A 21560-nucleotide genomic window follows, 5' to 3' on the forward strand; every position below is an offset into this window, starting at 1 on the left:
TTGCCACGTGATACAGCCTGCTAACCACCAGCCTGCATCGCAGCCTGTTTCCCGGCCTGCTAGCCTCCAGCCTGCACCTCGGTCTGCACTTCAGACTACTCGCAACCAGCCTGCACCCCGGACTGCTCGCAACCAGCCTGCACTCCAGTCGGTTAGGCTCGGGTTTGTGAGTCTGCAGCCTGCCTGTCCTGAGCCGGCTAGCTCACTACCTACCTGTCCTGATTCTGCATTCCCTGAGATTAATATGGATCTGCTGTGGAGCCACCCTGACGTCCAGCAGTCACCCTATGAAGGGACTCGCCTTGCCTTTTTCACGGGGAACCGCGGAGTCTCCAAAAGGAGGCGAGGTCCCCATGGCTCCCGACGCCACTGGCTCTCTCAGCAGCCCAGCGCCACAGAGCCTCCGCTGCCCAGCGCCACAGAGCCTCCGCTGCCCAGCGCCACAGAGCCTCCGCTGCCCAGCGCCACAGAGTCTCCGCTGCCCAGCGCTACAGAGTCTCCGTTCCCCAGCGCCACTATTGATGTCCAGACTGTCCCTGCTGGGCTGCAGCAATCTCCTGCCCCTGCTGAGCTGCAGCAATCTCCTGTTCTTGCTGAGCTGCAGCAATCTCCTGTTCCTGCTGAGCTGCAGCAGTCCCCTGCTCCTGCACCGCGGAAGCTCCCGGTCCCCGAGCTGCGGCGGTCTCCTGTCCCTGCTGGGCTGCAGCAATCTCCCGTCCCTGCTGAGCTGCAGCAATCTCCCGTCCCTGCTGAGCTGCAGCAGTCCCCTGCTCCTGCGCCGCGTAAGCTCCCAGGCTCTGAGCTGCGGTGGTCTCCTGTCCCTGCGCCGCGGAAGATCCTGGTCCCCGAGCTGCGGGGGTCTCCTGTCCCTACTGAGCTGCAGCAATCTCCTGTTCCTGCTGAGCTGCAGCAGTCCCCTGCTCCTGCGCCGCGTAAGCTCCCAGTCCTCGAGCTGCGGCGGTCCCCTGTTCCTATGCTGCAGCAATCTCCTGTCCCTGCTGAGCTGCAGCAATCTCCTGTTCCTGCTGAGCTGCAGCAGTCCCCCGCTCCTGCGCCGCGAAGGCTCCCAGTCCTCGAGCTGCGGCGGTCCCCTGTTCCTATGCTGCAAGAGCTTTCTGTTTCTGAGCTGTTTGAGCCTTCTGTTCCTGGGCTGCAACTGTCTTCGGTTCCGGTGTTGCAGCAATTCGCTGAGCCTGAATTGCAGCAGTCTTCAGTACCAGTTCTGCTGCAGTCTCCTGTGGCTGGGCTCCAGCAGCCTCCTGTTCCTCTGGCTCCTCCGGCCATGCCTGCCGTCATCCGGCCAGATTCCCTACCATCGGCCGCATTTGCCGACGCCCTACTATTCCCCGTCGGCCATCTCCGCCGACGGCCACTGCAGGACTCCGGTCCTGCATTCCAGTCCCTGGTCAGCTCCAGCGACTCTAGTGATTCCAGTGCCTCTAGTGATTCCAGTGACTCCGATGACACCGTCGACTCCAGTGACACTGACTACTCCAGTGACACCGACAATTTCTATGTCTCCTGTGACTCCTGTAACACCGGTGCCGGTCCTGCTTTCCAGTCTCCGGTTTCCGGTCCTGTACTCCAGTCTCCGGCCCCCGGTCCTGCTTTCCAGTCTTTGGTTTCCGGACCTGCACTCCAGTCTCCGGCCTCCGGCCCTGCACTCCAGTCTCCGGCCTCCGCCCCTGCACTCCAGTCTCCGGCCTCCGGCCCTGCACTCCAGTCTCCGGCCTCCGGTCCTGCACTCCAGTCTCCGGTTTCCAGTCCTGCACTCCAGTTTCCAGTTTCCGGCCCTGCACTCCAGTCTCCGGCCTCCGGTCCTGTACTCCAGTCTCCGGCCTCCGGTCCTGTACTCCAGTCTCCGGCCTCCGATCCGGTACTCCAGTCTCCGGCCTCTGCTCCTGCATTCCAGTCTCCGGCTTCCGGTCCTGCACTCCCGACGCTGGAAGCTGATCCCGCAACCTGCCCCGACCTGCAGCCGAATCTTCTGGTGCTTGCTGCATTTCCTGACCTCCAGCTTCGTCATCGACTTCCTGACCTCCAGCTACGTCGTCGATCTCCTGAGCGGCCCAGCCAACGTCGTCGACCTCCTGAGCGGTCCCGCCTACGTCGCCGGCCTCTGGTGTGGTCCTGCCTACATCGTCGACCTCCTGCGCGGTCCCGTCTGTGTCGCCGGTCTCCTGGTTATCCTCCTGGGCGACTCCGCCTGTGTGTTCGTCCTCCTGCCCGTCCTCCAGAGCTGCTCCGCCACTCTGGTCGTCCTCCTGCCCGTCCTCCAGAGCTGCTCCGCCACTCTGGTCATCCTCCGGCTCGTCCTCCAGAGCTGCTCCGCCACTCTGGTCGTCCTCCTGCTCGTCCTCCAGAGCTGTTACGCCACTCTGGTCGTCCTCCTGCCCGTCCTCCAGAGCTGCTCCGTCACTCTGGTCGTCCTCCAGAGCTGCTCCGCCACTCTGGTCGTCCTCCAGAGCTGCTTCGTCACTCTGGTCGTCCTCCAGAGCTGCTCCGTCACTCTGGTCGTCCTCCAGAGCTGCTCCGCCACTCTGGTCGTCCTCCTGCCCGTCCTCCAGAGCTGCTCCGCCACTCTGGCCATCCTCCAGAGCTGCTCCGCCACTCTGGCCGTCCTCCAGAGCTGCTCCGCCACTCTGGCCGTCCTCCAGAGCTGCTTCTCCTACGTCGCCAGCTTCCAGGTCGATTTCCGGAGCTGCTCCATCCTCGTCGCCAGTATCCAGGCCATCGTCCAGACCTGCACTGCCCTCCTGTCCAGCCTCCAGGCCATCCGCCTGAGGCTTCCTGTTTGGCCTCTGTTCGGCCTTTGTCCTGCCCCCGGGCCACTTGCCTCCAAATCCCTCCTCCAGGCCCCCTCCACCCACCCTGCTCGGTGTTCCTGTTCAGCTTGGTGGGACGTCAGGAGCCGTCCCTTGAGGGGAGGGTACTGTCATGGTCTGCCCCTGTCTGCCATGATTTTGCCCCTTTCAGCTCTAGTGTCTGCCCTCTTGGCCCTAGCCCTTGTATCTGCCATGGTCTGCCCCTGTGTCCTGGTCACCACCCCTTTCACTCCCCAGTCCTGCCATCCTCCTGCCAGCCACTAGATGCCCTTGGTCTTTCCTCCCTTCTCTGCTCCTTCCCTCCACACCTGCCTGTAATCAGCTCATCACCGGTCTCCTCACCTGCTTCCTATCAGCCACAGTATTTATCCCCAGTTTGCCATCCACTCTCCGCTGGATCATACATGCTGTTCATGCAAAGACTCAGCTACCATTCCGCCTGCCAGCCAGACTCCAGCCTCTGTCTCCAGTCCTCCTGCCTCGTCTGCTTCCCTCATCGGATCAGTTCAGCTCCCTGCTCTTTGGAACCTGCTCTGCCTGGCTCTCCTCAGCACTTTCCCTGTCCTGCCTTGGCCCAGCTTCGCGCCTTATCCTCAGCTCCAGGGCTCCGACTGCCTGCCCGGGTCCTTGCTCCAGCTTCCAGCTACCAGCTACCAGTACAGTAAATAAACTGTCTTTTGAACTGTGCTCCAGCCCCTTGTGTCTGTGTCTGCATTTTGGGTCCTCACCACACCTCACCGTAACAGTATGATCCAGCCAGTCATGGACCCAGCAGACACACCCTCACCAACTGGATTACAGACTATTTCCCTTTTTGCTTACTTTGCCCGTCAAGCAGCCTTGTCTGCTAGCAATCGGCCAGCTAGCTTCCTGCCTGCATCTTGCCACGTGATACAGCCTGCTAACCACCAGCCTGCATCGCAGCCTGTTTCCCGGCCTGCTAGCCTCCAGCCTGCACCTCGGTCTGCACTTCAGACTACTCGCAACCAGCCTGCACCCCGGACTGCTCGCAACCAGCCTGCACTCCAGTCGGTTAGGCTCGGGTTTGTGAGTCTGCAGCCTGCCTGTCCTGAGCCGGCTAGCTCACTACCTACCTGTCCTGATTCTGCATTCCCTGAGATTAATATGGATCTGCTGTGGAGCCACCCTGACGTCCAGCAGTCACCCTATGAAGGGACTCGCCTTGCCTTTTTCACGGGGAACCGCGGAGTCTCCAAAAGGAGGCGAGGTCCCCATGGCTCCCGACGCCACTGGCTCTCTCAGCAGCCCAGCGCCACAGAGCCTCCGCTGCCCAGCGCCACAGAGCCTCCGCTGCCCAGCGCCACAGAGCCTCCGCTGCCCAGCGCCACAGAGTCTCCGCTGCCCAGCGCTACAGAGTCTCCGTTCCCCAGCGCCACTATTGATGTCCAGACTGTCCCTGCTGGGCTGCAGCAATCTCCTGCCCCTGCTGAGCTGCAGCAATCTCCTGTTCTTGCTGAGCTGCAGCAATCTCCTGTTCCTGCTGAGCTGCAGCAGTCCCCTGCTCCTGCACCGCGGAAGCTCCCGGTCCCCGAGCTGCGGCGGTCTCCTGTCCCTGCTGGGCTGCAGCAATCTCCCGTCCCTGCTGAGCTGCAGCAATCTCCCGTCCCTGCTGAGCTGCAGCAGTCCCCTGCTCCTGCGCCGCGTAAGCTCCCAGGCTCTGAGCTGCGGTGGTCTCCTGTCCCTGCGCCGCGGAAGATCCTGGTCCCCGAGCTGCGGGGGTCTCCTGTCCCTACTGAGCTGCAGCAATCTCCTGTTCCTGCTGAGCTGCAGCAGTCCCCTGCTCCTGCGCCGCGTAAGCTCCCAGTCCTCGAGCTGCGGCGGTCCCCTGTTCCTATGCTGCAGCAATCTCCTGTCCCTGCTGAGCTGCAGCAATCTCCTGTTCCTGCTGAGCTGCAGCAGTCCCCCGCTCCTGCGCCGCGAAGGCTCCCAGTCCTCGAGCTGCGGCGGTCCCCTGTTCCTATGCTGCAAGAGCTTTCTGTTTCTGAGCTGTTTGAGCCTTCTGTTCCTGGGCTGCAACTGTCTTCGGTTCCGGTGTTGCAGCAATTCGCTGAGCCTGAATTGCAGCAGTCTTCAGTACCAGTTCTGCTGCAGTCTCCTGTGGCTGGGCTCCAGCAGCCTCCTGTTCCTCTGGCTCCTCCGGCCATGCCTGCCGTCATCCGGCCAGATTCCCTACCATCGGCCGCATTTGCCGACGCCCTACTATTCCCCGTCGGCCATCTCCGCCGACGGCCACTGCAGGACTCCGGTCCTGCATTCCAGTCCCTGGTCAGCTCCAGCGACTCTAGTGATTCCAGTGCCTCTAGTGATTCCAGTGACTCCGATGACACCGTCGACTCCAGTGACACTGACTACTCCAGTGACACCGACAATTTCTATGTCTCCTGTGACTCCTGTAACACCGGTGCCGGTCCTGCTTTCCAGTCTCCGGTTTCCGGTCCTGTACTCCAGTCTCCGGCCCCCGGTCCTGCTTTCCAGTCTTTGGTTTCCGGACCTGCACTCCAGTCTCCGGCCTCCGGCCCTGCACTCCAGTCTCCGGCCTCCGCCCCTGCACTCCAGTCTCCGGCCTCCGGCCCTGCACTCCAGTCTCCGGCCTCCGGTCCTGCACTCCAGTCTCCGGTTTCCAGTCCTGCACTCCAGTTTCCAGTTTCCGGCCCTGCACTCCAGTCTCCGGCCTCCGGTCCTGTACTCCAGTCTCCGGCCTCCGGTCCTGTACTCCAGTCTCCGGCCTCCGATCCGGTACTCCAGTCTCCGGCCTCTGCTCCTGCATTCCAGTCTCCGGCTTCCGGTCCTGCACTCCCGACGCTGGAAGCTGATCCCGCAACCTGCCCCGACCTGCAGCCGAATCTTCTGGTGCTTGCTGCATTTCCTGACCTCCAGCTTCGTCATCGACTTCCTGACCTCCAGCTACGTCGTCGATCTCCTGAGCGGCCCAGCCAACGTCGTCGACCTCCTGAGCGGTCCCGCCTACGTCGCCGGCCTCTGGTGTGGTCCTGCCTACATCGTCGACCTCCTGCGCGGTCCCGTCTGTGTCGCCGGTCTCCTGGTTATCCTCCTGGGCGACTCCGCCTGTGTGTTCGTCCTCCTGCCCGTCCTCCAGAGCTGCTCCGCCACTCTGGTCGTCCTCCTGCCCGTCCTCCAGAGCTGCTCCGCCACTCTGGTCATCCTCCGGCTCGTCCTCCAGAGCTGCTCCGCCACTCTGGTCGTCCTCCTGCTCGTCCTCCAGAGCTGTTACGCCACTCTGGTCGTCCTCCTGCCCGTCCTCCAGAGCTGCTCCGTCACTCTGGTCGTCCTCCAGAGCTGCTCCGCCACTCTGGTCGTCCTCCAGAGCTGCTTCGTCACTCTGGTCGTCCTCCAGAGCTGCTCCGTCACTCTGGTCGTCCTCCAGAGCTGCTCCGCCACTCTGGTCGTCCTCCTGCCCGTCCTCCAGAGCTGCTCCGCCACTCTGGCCATCCTCCAGAGCTGCTCCGCCACTCTGGCCGTCCTCCAGAGCTGCTCCGCCACTCTGGCCGTCCTCCAGAGCTGCTTCTCCTACGTCGCCAGCTTCCAGGTCGATTTCCGGAGCTGCTCCATCCTCGTCGCCAGTATCCAGGCCATCGTCCAGACCTGCACTGCCCTCCTGTCCAGCCTCCAGGCCATCCGCCTGAGGCTTCCTGTTTGGCCTCTGTTCGGCCTTTGTCCTGCCCCCGGGCCACTTGCCTCCAAATCCCTCCTCCAGGCCCCCTCCACCCACCCTGCTCGGTGTTCCTGTTCAGCTTGGTGGGACGTCAGGAGCCGTCCCTTGAGGGGAGGGTACTGTCATGGTCTGCCCCTGTCTGCCATGATTTTGCCCCTTTCAGCTCTAGTGTCTGCCCTCTTGGCCCTAGCCCTTGTATCTGCCATGGTCTGCCCCTGTGTCCTGGTCACCACCCCTTTCACTCCCCAGTCCTGCCATCCTCCTGCCAGCCACTAGATGCCCTTGGTCTTTCCTCCCTTCTCTGCTCCTTCCCTCCACACCTGCCTGTAATCAGCTCATCACCGGTCTCCTCACCTGCTTCCTATCAGCCACAGTATTTATCCCCAGTTTGCCATCCACTCTCCGCTGGATCATACATGCTGTTCATGCAAAGACTCAGCTACCATTCCGCCTGCCAGCCAGACTCCAGCCTCTGTCTCCAGTCCTCCTGCCTCGTCTGCTTCCCTCATCGGATCAGTTCAGCTCCCTGCTCTTTGGAACCTGCTCTGCCTGGCTCTCCTCAGCACTTTCCCTGTCCTGCCTTGGCCCAGCTTCGCGCCTTATCCTCAGCTCCAGGGCTCCGACTGCCTGCCCGGGTCCTTGCTCCAGCTTCCAGCTACCAGCTACCAGTACAGTAAATAAACTGTCTTTTGAACTGTGCTCCAGCCCCTTGTGTCTGTGTCTGCATTTTGGGTCCTCACCACACCTCACCGTAACAGTATGATCCAGCCAGTCATGGACCCAGCAGACACACCCTCACCAACTGGATTACAGACTATTTCCCTTTTTGCTTACTTTGCCCGTCAAGCAGCCTTGTCTGCTAGCAATCGGCCAGCTAGCTTCCTGCCTGCATCTTGCCACGTGATACAGCCTGCTAACCACCAGCCTGCATCGCAGCCTGTTTCCCGGCCTGCTAGCCTCCAGCCTGCACCTCGGTCTGCACTTCAGACTACTCGCAACCAGCCTGCACCCCGGACTGCTCGCAACCAGCCTGCACTCCAGTCGGTTAGGCTCGGGTTTGTGAGTCTGCAGCCTGCCTGTCCTGAGCCGGCTAGCTCACTACCTACCTGTCCTGATTCTGCATTCCCTGAGATTAATATGGATCTGCTGTGGAGCCACCCTGACGTCCAGCAGTCACCCTATGAAGGGACTCGCCTTGCCTTTTTCACGGGGAACCGCGGAGTCTCCAAAAGGAGGCGAGGTCCCCATGGCTCCCGACGCCACTGGCTCTCTCAGCAGCCCAGCGCCACAGAGCCTCCGCTGCCCAGCGCCACAGAGCCTCCGCTGCCCAGCGCCACAGAGCCTCCGCTGCCCAGCGCCACAGAGTCTCCGCTGCCCAGCGCTACAGAGTCTCCGTTCCCCAGCGCCACTATTGATGTCCAGACTGTCCCTGCTGGGCTGCAGCAATCTCCTGCCCCTGCTGAGCTGCAGCAATCTCCTGTTCTTGCTGAGCTGCAGCAATCTCCTGTTCCTGCTGAGCTGCAGCAGTCCCCTGCTCCTGCACCGCGGAAGCTCCCGGTCCCCGAGCTGCGGCGGTCTCCTGTCCCTGCTGGGCTGCAGCAATCTCCCGTCCCTGCTGAGCTGCAGCAATCTCCCGTCCCTGCTGAGCTGCAGCAGTCCCCTGCTCCTGCGCCGCGTAAGCTCCCAGGCTCTGAGCTGCGGTGGTCTCCTGTCCCTGCGCCGCGGAAGATCCTGGTCCCCGAGCTGCGGGGGTCTCCTGTCCCTACTGAGCTGCAGCAATCTCCTGTTCCTGCTGAGCTGCAGCAGTCCCCTGCTCCTGCGCCGCGTAAGCTCCCAGTCCTCGAGCTGCGGCGGTCCCCTGTTCCTATGCTGCAGCAATCTCCTGTCCCTGCTGAGCTGCAGCAATCTCCTGTTCCTGCTGAGCTGCAGCAGTCCCCCGCTCCTGCGCCGCGAAGGCTCCCAGTCCTCGAGCTGCGGCGGTCCCCTGTTCCTATGCTGCAAGAGCTTTCTGTTTCTGAGCTGTTTGAGCCTTCTGTTCCTGGGCTGCAACTGTCTTCGGTTCCGGTGTTGCAGCAATTCGCTGAGCCTGAATTGCAGCAGTCTTCAGTACCAGTTCTGCTGCAGTCTCCTGTGGCTGGGCTCCAGCAGCCTCCTGTTCCTCTGGCTCCTCCGGCCATGCCTGCCGTCATCCGGCCAGATTCCCTACCATCGGCCGCATTTGCCGACGCCCTACTATTCCCCGTCGGCCATCTCCGCCGACGGCCACTGCAGGACTCCGGTCCTGCATTCCAGTCCCTGGTCAGCTCCAGCGACTCTAGTGATTCCAGTGCCTCTAGTGATTCCAGTGACTCCGATGACACCGTCGACTCCAGTGACACTGACTACTCCAGTGACACCGACAATTTCTATGTCTCCTGTGACTCCTGTAACACCGGTGCCGGTCCTGCTTTCCAGTCTCCGGTTTCCGGTCCTGTACTCCAGTCTCCGGCCCCCGGTCCTGCTTTCCAGTCTTTGGTTTCCGGACCTGCACTCCAGTCTCCGGCCTCCGGCCCTGCACTCCAGTCTCCGGCCTCCGCCCCTGCACTCCAGTCTCCGGCCTCCGGCCCTGCACTCCAGTCTCCGGCCTCCGGTCCTGCACTCCAGTCTCCGGTTTCCAGTCCTGCACTCCAGTTTCCAGTTTCCGGCCCTGCACTCCAGTCTCCGGCCTCCGGTCCTGTACTCCAGTCTCCGGCCTCCGGTCCTGTACTCCAGTCTCCGGCCTCCGATCCGGTACTCCAGTCTCCGGCCTCTGCTCCTGCATTCCAGTCTCCGGCTTCCGGTCCTGCACTCCCGACGCTGGAAGCTGATCCCGCAACCTGCCCCGACCTGCAGCCGAATCTTCTGGTGCTTGCTGCATTTCCTGACCTCCAGCTTCGTCATCGACTTCCTGACCTCCAGCTACGTCGTCGATCTCCTGAGCGGCCCAGCCAACGTCGTCGACCTCCTGAGCGGTCCCGCCTACGTCGCCGGCCTCTGGTGTGGTCCTGCCTACATCGTCGACCTCCTGCGCGGTCCCGTCTGTGTCGCCGGTCTCCTGGTTATCCTCCTGGGCGACTCCGCCTGTGTGTTCGTCCTCCTGCCCGTCCTCCAGAGCTGCTCCGCCACTCTGGTCGTCCTCCTGCCCGTCCTCCAGAGCTGCTCCGCCACTCTGGTCGTCCTCCGGCTCGTCCTCCAGAGCTGCTCCGCCACTCTGGTCGTCCTCCTGCTCGTCCTCCAGAGCTGTTACGCCACTCTGGTCGTCCTCCTGCCCGTCCTCCAGAGCTGCTCCGTCACTCTGGTCGTCCTCCAGAGCTGCTCCGCCACTCTGGTCGTCCTCCAGAGCTGCTTCGTCACTCTGGTCGTCCTCCAGAGCTGCTCCGTCACTCTGGTCGTCCTCCAGAGCTGCTCCGCCACTCTGGTCGTCCTCCTGCCCGTCCTCCAGAGCTGCTCCGCCACTCTGGCCATCCTCCAGAGCTGCTCCGCCACTCTGGCCGTCCTCCAGAGCTGCTCCGCCACTCTGGCCGTCCTCCAGAGCTGCTTCTCCTACGTCGCCAGCTTCCAGGTCGATTTCCGGAGCTGCTCCATCCTCGTCGCCAGTATCCAGGCCATCGTCCAGACCTGCACTGCCCTCCTGTCCAGCCTCCAGGCCATCCGCCTGAGGCTTCCTGTTTGGCCTCTGTTCGGCCTTTGTCCTGCCCCCGGGCCACTTGCCTCCAAATCCCTCCTCCAGGCCCCCTCCACCCACCCTGCTCGGTGTTCCTGTTCAGCTTGGTGGGACGTCAGGAGCCGTCCCTTGAGGGGAGGGTACTGTCATGGTCTGCCCCTGTCTGCCATGATTTTGCCCCTTTCAGCTCTAGTGTCTGCCCTCTTGGCCCTAGCCCTTGTATCTGCCATGGTCTGCCCCTGTGTCCTGGTCACCACCCCTTTCACTCCCCAGTCCTGCCATCCTCCTGCCAGCCACTAGATGCCCTTGGTCTTTCCTCCCTTCTCTGCTCCTTCCCTCCACACCTGCCTGTAATCAGCTCATCACCGGTCTCCTCACCTGCTTCCTATCAGCCACAGTATTTATCCCCAGTTTGCCATCCACTCTCCGCTGGATCATACATGCTGTTCATGCAAAGACTCAGCTACCATTCCGCCTGCCAGCCAGACTCCAGCCTCTGTCTCCAGTCCTCCTGCCTCGTCTGCTTCCCTCATCGGATCAGTTCAGCTCCCTGCTCTTTGGAACCTGCTCTGCCTGGCTCTCCTCAGCACTTTCCCTGTCCTGCCTTGGCCCAGCTTCGCGCCTTATCCTCAGCTCCAGGGCTCCGACTGCCTGCCCGGGTCCTTGCTCCAGCTTCCAGCTACCAGCTACCAGTACAGTAAATAAACTGTCTTTTGAACTGTGCTCCAGCCCCTTGTGTCTGTGTCTGCATTTTGGGTCCTCACCACACCTCACCGTAACAGTATGATCCAGCCAGTCATGGACCCAGCAGACACACCCTCACCAACTGGATTACAGACTATTTCCCTTTTTGCTTACTTTGCCCGTCAAGCAGCCTTGTCTGCTAGCAATCGGCCAGCTAGCTTCCTGCCTGCATCTTGCCACGTGATACAGCCTGCTAACCACCAGCCTGCATCGCAGCCTGTTTCCCGGCCTGCTAGCCTCCAGCCTGCACCTCGGTCTGCACTTCAGACTACTCGCAACCAGCCTGCACCCCGGACTGCTCGCAACCAGCCTGCACTCCAGTCGGTTAGGCTCGGGTTTGTGAGTCTGCAGCCTGCCTGTCCTGAGCCGGCTAGCTCACTACCTACCTGTCCTGATTCTGCATTCCCTGAGATTAATATGGATCTGCTGTGGAGCCACCCTGACGTCCAGCAGTCACCCTATGAAGGGACTCGCCTTGCCTTTTTCACGGGGAACCGCGGAGTCTCCAAAAGGAGGCGAGGTCCCCATGGCTCCCGACGCCACTGGCTCTCTCAGCAGCCCAGCGCCACAGAGCCTCCGCTGCCCAGCGCCACAGAGCCTCCGCTGCCCAGCGCCACAGAGCCTCCGCTGCCCAGCGCCACAGAGTCTCCGCTGCCCAGCGCTACAGAGTCTCCGTTCCCCAGCGCCACTATTGATGTCCAGACTGTCCCTGCTGGGCTGCAGCAATCTCCTGCCCCTGCTGAGCTGCAGCAATCTCCTGTTCTTGCTGAGCTGCAGCAATCTCCTGTTCCTGCTGAGCTGCAGCAGTCCCCTGCTCCTGCACCGCGGAAGCTCCCGGTCCCCGAGCTGCGGCGGTCTCCTGTCCCTGCTGGGCTGCAGCAATCTCCCGTCCCTGCTGAGCTGCAGCAATCTCCCGTCCCTGCTGAGCTGCAGCAGTCCCCTGCTCCTGCGCCGCGTAAGCTCCCAGGCTCTGAGCTGCGGTGGTCTCCTGTCCCTGCGCCGCGGAAGATCCTGGTCCCCGAGCTGCGGGGGTCTCCTGTCCCTACTGAGCTGCAGCAATCTCCTGTTCCTGCTGAGCTGCAGCAGTCCCCTGCTCCTGCGCCGCGTAAGCTCCCAGTCCTCGAGCTGCGGCGGTCCCCTGTTCCTATGCTGCAGCAATCTCCTGTCCCTGCTGAGCTGCAGCAATCTCCTGTTCCTGCTGAGCTGCAGCAGTCCCCCGCTCCTGCGCCGCGAAGGCTCCCAGTCCTCGAGCTGCGGCGGTCCCCTGTTCCTATGCTGCAAGAGCTTTCTGTTTCTGAGCTGTTTGAGCCTTCTGTTCCTGGGCTGCAACTGTCTTCGGTTCCGGTGTTGCAGCAATTCGCTGAGCCTGAATTGCAGCAGTCTTCAGTACCAGTTCTGCTGCAGTCTCCTGTGGCTGGGCTCCAGCAGCCTCCTGTTCCTCTGGCTCCTCCGGCCATGCCTGCCGTCATCCGGCCAGATTCCCTACCATCGGCCGCATTTGCCGACGCCCTACTATTCCCCGTCGGCCATCTCCGCCGACGGCCACTGCAGGACTCCGGTCCTGCATTCCAGTCCCTGGTCAGCTCCAGCGACTCTAGTGATTCCAGTGCCTCTAGTGATTCCAGTGACTCCGATGACACCGTCGACTCCAGTGACACTGACTACTCCAGTGACACCGACAATTTCTATGTCTCCTGTGACTCCTGTAACACCGGTGCCGGTCCTGCTTTCCAGTCTCCGGTTTCCGGTCCTGTACTCCAGTCTCCGGCCCCCGGTCCTGCTTTCCAGTCTTTGGTTTCCGGACCTGCACTCCAGTCTCCGGCCTCCGGCCCTGCACTCCAGTCTCCGGCCTCCGCCCCTGCACTCCAGTCTCCGGCCTCCGGCCCTGCACTCCAGTCTCCGGCCTCCGGTCCTGCACTCCAGTCTCCGGTTTCCAGTCCTGCACTCCAGTTTCCAGTTTCCGGCCCTGCACTCCAGTCTCCGGCCTCCGGTCCTGTACTCCAGTCTCCGGCCTCCGGTCCTGTACTCCAGTCTCCGGCCTCCGATCCGGTACTCCAGTCTCCGGCCTCTGCTCCTGCATTCCAGTCTCCGGCTTCCGGTCCTGCACTCCCGACGCTGGAAGCTGATCCCGCAACCTGCCCCGACCTGCAGCCGAATCTTCTGGTGCTTGCTGCATTTCCTGACCTCCAGCTTCGTCATCGACTTCCTGACCTCCAGCTACGTCGTCGATCTCCTGAGCGGCCCAGCCAACGTCGTCGACCTCCTGAGCGGTCCCGCCTACGTCGCCGGCCTCTGGTGTGGTCCTGCCTACATCGTCGACCTCCTGCGCGGTCCCGTCTGTGTCGCCGGTCTCCTGGTTATCCTCCTGGGCGACTCCGCCTGTGTGTTCGTCCTCCTGCCCGTCCTCCAGAGCTGCTCCGCCACTCTGGTCGTCCTCCTGCCCGTCCTCCAGAGCTGCTCCGCCACTCTGGTCATCCTCCGGCTCGTCCTCCAGAGCTGCTCCGCCACTCTGGTCGTCCTCCTGCTCGTCCTCCAGAGCTGTTACGCCACTCTGGTCGTCCTCCTGCCCGTCCTCCAGAGCTGCTCCGTCACTCTGGTCGTCCTCCAGAGCTGCTCCGCCACTCTGGTCGTCCTCCAGAGCTGCTTCGTCACTCTGGTCGTCCTCCAGAGCTGCTCCGTCACTCTGGTCGTCCTCCAGAGCTGCTCCGCCACTCTGGTCGTCCTCCTGCCCGTCCTCCAGAGCTGCTCCGCCACTCTGGCCATCCTCCAGAGCTGCTCCGCCACTCTGGCCGTCCTCCAGAGCTGCTCCGCCACTCTGGCCGTCCTCCAGAGCTGCTTCTCCTACGTCGCCAGCTTCCAGGTCGATTTCCGGAGCTGCTCCATCCTCGTCGCCAGTATCCAGGCCATCGTCCAGACCTGCACTGCCCTCCTGTCCAGCCTCCAGGCCATCCGCCTGAGGCTTCCTGTTTGGCCTCTGTTCGGCCTTTGTCCTGCCCCCGGGCCACTTGCCTCCAAATCCCTCCTCCAGGCCCCCTCCACCCACCCTGCTCGGTGTTCCTGTTCAGCTTGGTGGGACGTCAGGAGCCGTCCCTTGAGGGGAGGGTACTGTCATGGTCTGCCCCTGTCTGCCATGATTTTGCCCCTTTCAGCTCTAGTGTCTGCCCTCTTGGCCCTAGCCCTTGTATCTGCCATGGTCTGCCCCTGTGTCCTGGTCACCACCCCTTTCACTCCCCAGTCCTGCCATCCTCCTGCCAGCCACTAGATGCCCTTGGTCTTTCCTCCCTTCTCTGCTCCTTCCCTCCACACCTGCCTGTAATCAGCTCATCACCGGTCTCCTCACCTGCTTCCTATCAGCCACAGTATTTATCCCCAGTTTGCCATCCACTCTCCGCTGGATCATACATGCTGTTCATGCAAAGACTCAGCTACCATTCCGCCTGCCAGCCAGACTCCAGCCTCTGTCTCCAGTCCTCCTGCCTCGTCTGCTTCCCTCATCGGATCAGTTCAGCTCCCTGCTCTTTGGAACCTGCTCTGCCTGGCTCTCCTCAGCACTTTCCCTGTCCTGCCTTGGCCCAGCTTCGCGCCTTATCCTCAGCTCCAGGGCTCCGACTGCCTGCCCGGGTCCTTGCTCCAGCTTCCAGCTACCAGCTACCAGTACAGTAAATAAACTGTCTTTTGAACTGTGCTCCAGCCCCTTGTGTCTGTGTCTGCATTTTGGGTCCTCACCACACCTCACCGTAACAGTATGATCCAGCCAGTCATGGACCCAGCAGACACACCCTCACCAACTGGATTACAGACTATTTCCCTTTTTGCTTACTTTGCCCGTCAAGCAGCCTTGTCTGCTAGCAATCGGCCAGCTAGCTTCCTGCCTGCATCTTGCCACGTGATACAGCCTGCTAACCACCAGCCTGCATCGCAGCCTGTTTCCCGGCCTGCTAGCCTCCAGCCTGCACCTCGGTCTGCACTTCAGACTACTCGCAACCAGCCTGCACCCCGGACTGCTCGCAACCAGCCTGCACTCCAGTCGGTTAGGCTCGGGTTTGTGAGTCTGCAGCCTGCCTGTCCTGAGCCGGCTAGCTCACTACCTACCTGTCCTGATTCTGCATTCCCTGAGATTAATATGGATCTGCTGTGGAGCCACCCTGACGTCCAGCAGTCACCCTATGAAGGGACTCGCCTTGCCTTTTTCACGGGGAACCGCGGAGTCTCCAAAAGGAGGCGAGGTCCCCATGGCTCCCGACGCCACTGGCTCTCTCAGCAGCCCAGCGCCACAGAGCCTCCGCTGCCCAGCGCCACAGAGCCTCCGCTGCCCAGCGCCACAGAGCCTCCGCTGCCCAGCGCCACAGAGTCTCCGCTGCCCAGCGCTACAGAGTCTCCGTTCCCCAGCGCCACTATTGATGTCCAGACTGTCCCTGCTGGGCTGCAGCAATCTCCTGCCCCTGCTGAGCTGCAGCAATCTCCTGTTCTTGCTGAGCTGCAGCAATCTCCTGTTCCTGCTGAGCTGCAGCAGTCCCCTGCTCCTGCACCGCGGAAGCTCCCGGTCCCCGAGCTGCGGCGGTCTCCTGTCCCTGCTGGGCTGCAGCAATCTCCCGTCCCTGCTGAGCTGCAGCAATCTCCCGTCCCTGCTGAGCTGCAGCAGTCCCCTGCTCCTGCGCCGCGTAAGCTCCCAGGCTCTGAGCTGCGGTGGTCTCCTGTCCCTGCGCCGCGGAAGATCCTGGTCCCCGAGCTGCGGGGGTCTCCTGTCCCTACTGAGCTGCAGCAATCTCCTGTTCCTGCTGAGCTGCAGCAGTCCCCTGCTCCTGCGCCGCGTAAGCTCCCAGTCCTCGAGCTGCGGCGGTCCCCTGTTCCTATGCTGCAGCAATCTCCTGTCCCTGCTGAGCTGCAGCAATCTCCTGTTCCTGCTGAGCTGCAGCAGTCCCCCGCTCCTGCGCCGCGAAGGCTCCCAGTCCTCGAGCTGCGGCGGTCCCCTGTTCCTATGCTGCAAGAGCTTTCTGTTTCTGAGCTGTTTGAGCCTTCTGTTCCTGGGCTGCAACTGTCTTCGGTTCCGGTGTTGCAGCAATTCGCTGAGCCTGAATTGCAGCAGTCTTCAGTACCAGTTCTGCTGCAGTCTCCTGTGGCTGGGCTCCAGCAGCCTCCTGTTCCTCTGGCTCCTCCGGCCATGCCTGCCGTCATCCGGCCAGATTCCCTACCATCGGCCGCATTTGCCGACGCCCTACTATTCCCCGTCGGCCATCTCCGCCGACGGCCACTGCAGGACTCCGGTCCTGCATTCCAGTCCCTGGTCAGCTCCAGCGACTCTAGTGATTCCAGTGCCTCTAGTGATTCCAGTGACTCCGATGACACCGTCGACTCCAGTGACACTGACTACTCCAGTGACACCGACAATTTCTATGTCTCCTGTGACTCCTGTAACACCGGTGCCGGTCCTGCTTTCCAGTCTCCGGTTTCCGGTCCTGTACTCCAGTCTCCGGCCCCCGGTCCTGCTTTCCAGTCTTTGGTTTCCGGACCTGCACTCCAGTCTCCGGCCTCCGGCCCTGCACTCCAGTCTCCGGCCTCCGCCCCTGCACTCCAGTCTCCGGCCTCCGGCCCTGCACTCCAGTCTCCGGCCTCCGGTCCTGCACTCCAGTCTCCGGTTTCCAGTCCTGCACTCCAGTTTCCAGTTTCCGGCCCTGCACTCCAGTCTCCGGCCTCCGGTCCTGTACTCCAGTCTCCGGCCTCCGGTCCTGTACTCCAGTCTCCGGCCTCCGATCCGGTACTCCAGTCTCCGGCCTCTGCTCCTGCATTCCAGTCTCCGGCTTCCGGTCCTGCACTCCCGACGCTGGAAGCTGATCCCGCAACCTGCCCCGACCTGCAGCCGAATCTTCTGGTGCTTGCTGCATTTCCTGACCTCCAGCTTCGTCATCGACTTCCTGACCTCCAGCTACGTCGTCGATCTCCTGAGCGGCCCAGCCAACGTCGTCGACCTCCTGAGCGGTCCCGCCTACGTCGCCGGCCTCTGGTGTGGTCCTGCCTACATCGTCGACCTCCTGCGCGGTCCCGTCTGTGTCGCCGGTCTCCTGGTTATCCTCCTGGGCGACTCCGCCTGTGTGTTCGTCCTCCTGCCCGTCCTCCAGAGCTGCTCCGCCACTCTGGTCGTCCTCCTGCCCGTCCTCCAGAGCTGCTCCGCCACTCTGGTCGTCCTCCGGCTCGTCCTCCAGAGCTGCTCCGCCACTCTGGTCGTCCTCCTGCTCGTCCTCCAGAGCTGTTACGCCACTCTGGTCGTCCTCCTGCCCGTCCTCCAGAGCTGCTCCGTCACTCTGGTCGTCCTCCAGAGCTGCTCCGCCACTCTGGTCGTCCTCCAGAGCTGCTTCGTCACTCTGGTCGTCCTCCAGAGCTGCTCCGTCACTCTGGTCGTCCTCCAGAGCTGCTCCGCCACTCTGGTCGTCCTCCTGCCCGTCCTCCAGAGCTGCTCCGCCACTCTGGCCATCCTCCAGAGCTGCTCCGCCACTCTGGCCGTCCTCCAGAGCTGCTCCGCCACTCTGGCCGTCCTCCAGAGCTGCTTCTCCTACGTCGCCAGCTTCCAGGTCGATTTCCGGAGCTGCTCCATCCTCGTCGCCAGTATCCAGGCCATCGTCCAGACCTGCACTGCCCTCCTGTCCAGCCTCCAGGCCATCCGCCTGAGGCTTCCTGTTTGGCCTCTGTTCGGCCTTTGTCCTGCCCCCGGGCCACTTGCCTCCAAATCCCTCCTCCAGGCCCCCTCCACCCACCCTGCTCGGTGTTCCTGTTCAGCTTGGTGGGACGTCAGGAGCCGTCCCTTGAGGGGAGGGTACTGTCATGGTCTGCCCCTGTCTGCCATGATTTTGCCCCTTTCAGCTCTAGTGTCTGCCCTCTTGGCCCTAGCCCTTGTATCTGCCATGGTCTGCCCCTGTGTCCTGGTCACCACCCCTTTCACTCCCCAGTCCTGCCATCCTCCTGCCAGCCACTAGATGCCCTTGGTCTTTCCTCCCTTCTCTGCTCCTTCCCTCCACACCTGCCTGTAATCAGCTCATCACCGGTCTCCTCACCTGCTTCCTATCAGCCACAGTATTTATCCCCAGTTTGCCATCCACTCTCCGCTGGATCATACATGCTGTTCATGCAAAGACTCAGCTACCATTCCGCCTGCCAGCCAGACTCCAGCCTCTGTCTCCAGTCCTCCTGCCTCGTCTGCTTCCCTCATCGGATCAGTTCAGCTCCCTGCTCTTTGGAACCTGCTCTGCCTGGCTCTCCTCAGCACTTTCCCTGTCCTGCCTTGGCCCAGCTTCGCGCCTTATCCTCAGCTCCAGGGCTCCGACTGCCTGCCCGGGTCCTTGCTCCAGCTTCCAGCTACCAGCTACCAGTACAGTAAATAAACTGTCTTTTGAACTGTGCTCCAGCCCCTTGTGTCTGTGTCTGCATTTTGGGTCCTCACCACACCTCACCGTAACAGTATGATCCAGCCAGTCATGGACCCAGCAGACACACCCTCACCAACTGGATTACAGACTATTTCCCTTTTTGCTTACTTTGCCCGTCAAGCAGCCTTGTCTGCTAGCAATCGGCCAGCTAGCTTCCTGCCTGCATCTTGCCACGTGATACAGCCTGCTAACCACCAGCCTGCATCGCAGCCTGTTTCCCGGCCTGCTAGCCTCCAGCCTGCACCTCGGTCTGCACTTCAGACTACTCGCAACCAGCCTGCACCCCGGACTGCTCGCAACCAGCCTGCACTCCAGTCGGTTAGGCTCGGGTTTGTGAGTCTGCAGCCTGCCTGTCCTGAGCCGGCTAGCTCACTACCTACCTGTCCTGATTCTGCATTCCCTGAGATTAATATGGATCTGCTGTGGAGCCACCCTGACGTCCAGCAGTCACCCTATGAAGGGACTCGCCTTGCCTTTTTCACGGGGAACCGCGGAGTCTCCAAAAGGAGGCGAGGTCCCCATGGCTCCCGACGCCACTGGCTCTCTCAGCAGCCCAGCGCCACAGAGCCTCCGCTGCCCAGCGCCACAGAGCCTCCGCTGCCCAGCGCCACAGAGCCTCCGCTGCCCAGCGCCACAGAGTCTCCGCTGCCCAGCGCTACAGAGTCTCCGTTCCCCAGCGCCACTATTGATGTCCAGACTGTCCCTGCTGGGCTGCAGCAATCTCCTGCCCCTGCTGAGCTGCAGCAATCTCCTGTTCTTGCTGAGCTGCAGCAATCTCCTGTTCCTGCTGAGCTGCAGCAGTCCCCTGCTCCTGCACCGCGGAAGCTCCCGGTCCCCGAGCTGCGGCGGTCTCCTGTCCCTGCTGGGCTGCAGCAATCTCCCGTCCCTGCTGAGCTGCAGCAATCTCCCGTCCCTGCTGAGCTGCAGCAGTCCCCTGCTCCTGCGCCGCGTAAGCTCCCAGGCTCTGAGCTGCGGTGGTCTCCTGTCCCTGCGCCGCGGAAGATCCTGGTCCCCGAGCTGCGGGGGTCTCCTGTCCCTACTGAGCTGCAGCAATCTCCTGTTCCTGCTGAGCTGCAGCAGTCCCCTGCTCCTGCGCCGCGTAAGCTCCCAGTCCTCGAGCTGCGGCGGTCCCCTGTTCCTATGCTGCAGCAATCTCCTGTCCCTGCTGAGCTGCAGCAATCTCCTGTTCCTGCTGAGCTGCAGCAGTCCCCCGCTCCTGCGCCGCGAAGGCTCCCAGTCCTCGAGCTGCGGCGGTCCCCTGTTCCTATGCTGCAAGAGCTTTCTGTTTCTGAGCTGTTTGAGCCTTCTGTTCCTGGGCTGCAACTGTCTTCGGTTCCGGTGTTGCAGCAATTCGCTGAGCCTGAATTGCAGCAGTCTTCAGTACCAGTTCTGCTGCAGTCTCCTGTGGCTGGGCTCCAGCAGCCTCCTGTTCCTCTGGCTCCTCCGGCCATGCCTGCCGTCATCCGGCCAGATTCCCTACCATCGGCCGCATTTGCCGACGCCCTACTATTCCCCGTCGGCCATCTCCGCCGACGGCCACTGCAGGACTCCGGTCCTGCATTCCAGTCCCTGGTCAGCTCCAGCGACTCTAGTGATTCCAGTGCCTCTAGTGATTCCAGTGACTCCGATGACACCGTCGACTCCAGTGACACTGACTACTCCAGTGACACCGACAATTTCTATGTCTCCTGTGACTCCTGTAACACCGGTGCCGGTCCTGCTTTCCAGTCTCCGGTTTCCGGTCCTGTACTCCAGTCTCCGGCCCCCGGTCCTGCTTTCCAGTCTTTGGTTTCCGGACCTGCACTCCAGTCTCTGGCCTCCGGCCCTGCACTCCAGTCTCCGGCCTCCGCCCCTGCACTCCAGTCTCCGGCCTCCGGCCCTGCACTCCAGTCTCCGGCCTCCGGTCCTGCACTCCAGTCTCCGGTTTCCAGTCCTGCACTCCAGTTTCCAGTTTCCGGCCCTGCACTCCAGTCTCCGGCCTCCGGTCCTGTACTCCAGTCTCCGGCCTCCGGTCCTGTACTCCAGTCTCCGGCCTCCGATCCGGTACTCCAGTCTCCGGCCTCTGCTCCTGCATTCCAGTCTCCGGCTTCCGGTCCTGCACTCCCGACGCTGGAAGCTGATCCCGCAACCTGCCCCGACCTGCAGCCGAATCTTCTGGTGCTTGCTGCATTTCCTGACCTCCAGCTTCGTCATCGACTTCCTGACCTCCAGCTACGTCGTCGATCTCCTGAGCGGCCCAGCCAACGTCGTCGACCTCCTGAGCGGTCCCGCCTACGTCGCCGGCCTCTGGTGTGGTCCTGCCTACATCGTCGACCTCCTGCGCGGTCCCGTCTGTGTCGCCGGTCTCCTGGTTATCCTCCTGGGCGACTCCGCCTGTGTGTTCGTCCTCCTGCCCGTCCTCCAGAGCTGCTCCGCCACTCTGGTCGTCCTCCTGCCCGTCCTCCAGAGCTGCTCCGCCACTCTGGTCGTCCTCCGGCTCGTCCTCCAGAGCTGCTCCGCCACTCTGGTCGTCCTCCTGCTCGTCCTCCAGAGCTGTTACGCCACTCTGGTCGTCCTCCTGCCCGTCCTCCAGAGCTGCTCCGTCACTCTGGTCGTCCTCCAGAGCTGCTCCGCCACTCTGGTCGTCCTCCAGAGCTGCTTCGTCACTCTGGTCGTCCTCCAGAGCTGCTCCGTCACTCTGGTCGTCCTCCAGAGCTGCTCCGCCACTCTGGTCGTCCTCCTGCCCGTCCTCCAGAGCTGCTCCGCCACTCTGGCCATCCTCCAGAGCTGCTCCGCCACTCTGGCCGTCCTCCAGAGCTGCTCCGCCACTCTGGCCGTCCTCCAGAGCTGCTTCTCCTACGTCGCCAGCTTCCAGGTCGATTTCCGGAGCTGCTCCATCCTCGTCGCCAGTATCCAGGCCATCGTCCAGACCTGCACTGCCCTCCTGTCCAGCCTCCAGGCCATCCGCCTGAGGCTTCCTGTTTGGCCTCTGTTCGGCCTTTGTCCTGCCCCCGGGCCACTTGCCTCCAAATCCCTCCTCCAGGCCCCCTCCACCCACCCTGCTCGGTGTTCCTGTTCAGCTTGGTGGGACGTCAGGAGCCGTCCCTTGAGGGGAGGGTACTGTCATGGTCTGCCCCTGTCTGCCATGATTTTGCCCCTTTCAGCTCTAGTGTCTGCCCTCTTGGCCCTAGCCCTTGTATCTGCCATGGTCTGCCCCT

The sequence above is a fragment of the Centroberyx gerrardi genome, chromosome 4 (assembly GCF_048128805.1).
Source record: "Centroberyx gerrardi isolate f3 chromosome 4, fCenGer3.hap1.cur.20231027, whole genome shotgun sequence".
Lineage (NCBI taxonomy): Eukaryota > Metazoa > Chordata > Actinopteri > Beryciformes > Berycidae > Centroberyx > Centroberyx gerrardi.